Below are 4,372 nucleotides of genomic sequence, written 5' to 3' on the forward strand. Positions count from 1 at the left end.
CATCACAGCTTGTGTTAGCTAGCTCATAAATTGTCAATGAAATAGTGCTAGTTACATTTAACATATCTGATTTACTGGCTGGCTAGCTACTGAATAAACACATTTTGGTATTTGCTAGTTAAACTTTAATACCATAGATAAAATATATTTAACCAAGTAATATCAAAACTTATTTGAATGGATGTAATCTTCGAACTCAAATGTAGAACTGTGGCTTCAATATTCCTGTGGTAGTCAGAGTCTGGAAGAAGGGGATTTCCCACCCAGGTGACTAAGGATTGTTTGTGGGGATGGTCTTTTTTAGACTTTTTTATTATCTCACCTAAATATCTGCTCAGTCAGTGTATTTGTTTTTACAATGGTATAATTTGCACAATAGCTTACAGCACATGGTTTTAAACATAAATTTGTGTAATATTTTGGACATTTTTTACATTATTTTGTCAGGATTCAAGAAATATTGTGTTATGTTAGAAGAATGCACAGCAGCGCATGTAGGGGGTGTGGTCTCAATAGCCCTGCAGTAAAGGTCTTTGTACATACAGTCCGAAATGTTCGTATGCGTTTTTTCGTATTTGGCGCTTATTTGTACGGTGTCTCTGAATTGTCAAAACACCTTTCAAAATCCTTGCTATGGATGCGAAAAACGCAGAAAATTGAACCCAGTCCGAATTTTTTTATGACGGACGAAAATATCTGAGGCAGTTTGTAAATGTGGTTGACACACCATGTATTTATTCTTTCTGACGCAAATTTCGGATTCTATGTACATGAGTGAACTAAAAAGACTTTTTTGCATGTACTACAGTATATTCTTCATGTCTGAAGTCTAGATTCTTTCGTTCTTTAGTTTTTTGAGAATGTCTGAATAAAAATCAGTAAAAATGTATTTACGTTTTTTTATTTTTGTCTATTTAAATTCTATTTACAAACTCACAACATACAGTAATAGTGAAAACCCTTATTTTATTGAAAGACCGTTGTTTTCCAAAAAAAAACGATACCTTGCACATGATGATAGGACATTGTGTTAGAATTTGACAGTCAAAAGAACAAAATGTGTGAAAAAAACATATTTTCCCTTTAGGCTCTAAAGGGTTAACTCTTTCTTCTACTTTCTGCTAGCCAGTTTTCTGTCATCATACAGAAGTACAGTTGGCTACTGGTCAGAGGTTTGAACACATTACTGTTCTAAATGATTTTGAAAGAAGACTCTTATTCATAAAGCCTGCTTTTATTTGATGAAAAATACAGAACAAAACAGTCATATTGTAAAACATAATAGTTTTCTGTTTTAATATTTAATGTATTTCTGTGATGCAAAGGTGAATTTTCCATACCCATTACGCCATTCTTCAGTGACACATGATGCTGATTTCATCAGTTTTGTGCTGCTTAATATTTTTTGTAATGTGTGATCATTTTTTCTTTGTATAATTAAAATTATTTGTTATTACTATTTGTATTTTGAAACAATTAAAGGCAGGCTTGAATGATGATCACTTAAAATTGTAATGTATACCAATTTTTGACCAGTATTGTATATATTAGGTTATAGTTTGTTTTAGCAAGCATGCTGATTGAGGAGTATTTATTCATATAGCCTATGTCTATTCATTTGCATGAATTGTAAAAATTCATTACCACTAAAATATGTTTACCACAACAAAATATTGCAGTTTTTCAGAATTAAAGTTCTACTTATATTTAAATCAGTAAAAAATGTAAAAATAATAATAATCTGTATTAGCTTGCATGCATGTCAGATTATAACCAAACAAAATGTTTATAATTATGTTTTTATATAATAGTTAAAATAAAATTCTAAAATTTCTTAATTCCTGTAAATTCCCATAAATTCCTGATATATTTGAAACTTGGAATATTTCCCAACTTCCCCAGATGAAGTTCCCATGGAAAGTTTCCGGTAAGGCTCTGGAAATTTACCGGGAATTTTCCGCCCCTTTGCAACCCTAGTCCTGATCAACTATTTATCAAACAAAATGGCTAAAATCACGAAACAAATGGTTTATGGGAGACCCACATAATAATAGTAAATAAAGTAGTGAAATAGTAAAATACTTGAAAAATTCAAATTAAGTGCCTATAATAGGGGGCTCATCATTGATGAGGTCAATGATGGTATTGAAGACAGCACAATCTTTTGAATGCCGGTCATTCCAGTCCACAGAATCAGAATCAGAAGAGCTTTATTGCCAAGTGTGCTTGCACACACAAGGAATTTTCTTTGGTGTTGGAAGCTTCTAGTACAGACATTCAACACAATGACTACACAAATATAATTAGATTTACAGTCTAAAAGATTCTAAAATATGCATATATAAAATAAAGACTATTTTACTGAAAATGGGGGATAATAACATATAAGAGACATTGTACAGGGTAGTATATAGTAGAATATACATATTAAAAGATTGTATGTACACTTGTGCAAATGGATAATGTAGTAAGTAGAGGTAGTGTTATATACATGTATAAATAAAATGTAGATATAATAAGGCACAATAGTGCACGCTATAGGAGTAGTGGAAGTGGAATATTACTCTTAAGGAGCAGTTATCTGTTTAGGAGGGAGATTGCCTGGGGGAAGAAGCTGCTTCTGTGTCTGGAAGTCATGGTGTTTGGTGCTCTAAAGCACCGGCCAGAGGGCAACAGTTCAAAAGGTTTGTGTGCTGGGTGTGTGGAGTCAATGATGATTTTTCTTGCCCTGTTTTTCACTCTGGAATCGTACAGGTCCTGAAGTGTGGGCAGAGGAGCACCAATAACCTTCTCAGCACTACAAACTGTCCGTTGTAGTCTTTGTAGGTCTGATTAGGTGGCCGAGCCATACCAAACAGTAATTGAAGTGCACAGAACAGATTCGATGACCACTGAGTAGAACTGGGTCAGTAGCTCCTGTGGTAGGTTGAACTTCCTTCCAGGTTGAGGTCTCTTTACTTTCTCCTCCAGTAACGCATCCAGCTCCTTCCTCAGGTCCTAATTTAAACAACACATTTACTGTACAACTGCAACCTAGAGTCCAATGCATGTCAATCAATCCTTAACCCTTTAGAGCCTGAAGGGAAAATATGTTGTTTTTACACAATTTGTTCTTTTAACTGTCAAATTCTAACACAATGTCCTATCTTCATGTGCAAGGGATCGTTTTTTCGGAAAACAACGGTCTTTCAATAAAATAAGGGTTTTCACTATTACTGTATGTTGTGAGTTTGTAAATAGAATTTAAATAGACAAAAATGAAAAACGTAAATACATTTTTACTGATTTTTATTCAGACATTCTCAAAAAACAAAAGAACGAAAGAATCTAGCACTTCACACATGAAGAATATACTGTAGTACATGCAAAAAAGTATTTTTAGTGTCACTCATAAACATAGTTTTCATTCAGGAGCCTTTTCTGACACCAGTTCTCCAGGCGTTTTTTTGCACTTTTCACTCCATTCACTCAAATGAATACACACAAACACACATGCTTCAACATATGCCACTGGGCGCCTAAGGAGGGGGCTCACCTCGCTTCCGGTGGAAGTCCACGATCAGCGACCGGTCCAGGACGTCGCGAGACGGCACCCAACACCTTTCCTCTGCACCAGACACAGATTGGTGAGGGAGTCCAAATCCCGCGGAGGATCGAAGTGGCGATCTCGTCGGCAATGGATGAATTTACCCCGTCTAAGAGCCGAGCGCGCAGCGCCCCCTCGTTCCAGTTGCTGGCGGCCGCCAGTGTCTGGAAATTGATGGAATAATCCGTGACCCAGCTCCGGCCCTGTGTCAGGCGAGAGAGCTGAGCGGCCGCCTGCTCACCTTGGGCCGATCTGTCAAACAGCCTTGACATCTCAGCATGAAAGTCCGCAAAGGAGTGACAACATGGGGCTTGGGCGTCCCACACGGCAGTTCCCCATTCACGTGCTCGACCCGTCAGCAGTCAGGACAAACGCCACCCTTGCCTCTTCGGTGGCATAACGTCGAGGCTGGAGACACACCAGAGAATAAAGACTTCTTTACCCGCATCTGAGTCTCCGCATCCTCTTTCCTCCCACAGTCATGACAAAATGGTCTGACCCTACTGGAGACTCAGCGGGGATGGATCCTCTCCGCAATGCCTTACAACAACAAGGGGTGGCCCTTGGACACCAGGTCACACAGCTGAACGTCACCACTCAGGAAGTCGGAATCCTCGCCAACCAGGTCTCGGACCTCACTGCCCAGCTCAGCGAGGTACGACAGGAGCTCGCCGTGAGCCGGGCTTCTTCCCAGCGGTCACCCAGCGGAGACGGATCCTCACGTCAACAGCCCCCCGGTTTACAGCAGAGATCCCAATGCCTGCCGGCCTTTCCTCTCCCAGTGTG

The sequence above is a fragment of the Triplophysa rosa genome, linkage group LG10 (assembly GCF_024868665.1).
Source record: "Triplophysa rosa linkage group LG10, Trosa_1v2, whole genome shotgun sequence".
NCBI classification, from domain to species: domain Eukaryota; kingdom Metazoa; phylum Chordata; class Actinopteri; order Cypriniformes; family Nemacheilidae; genus Triplophysa; species Triplophysa rosa.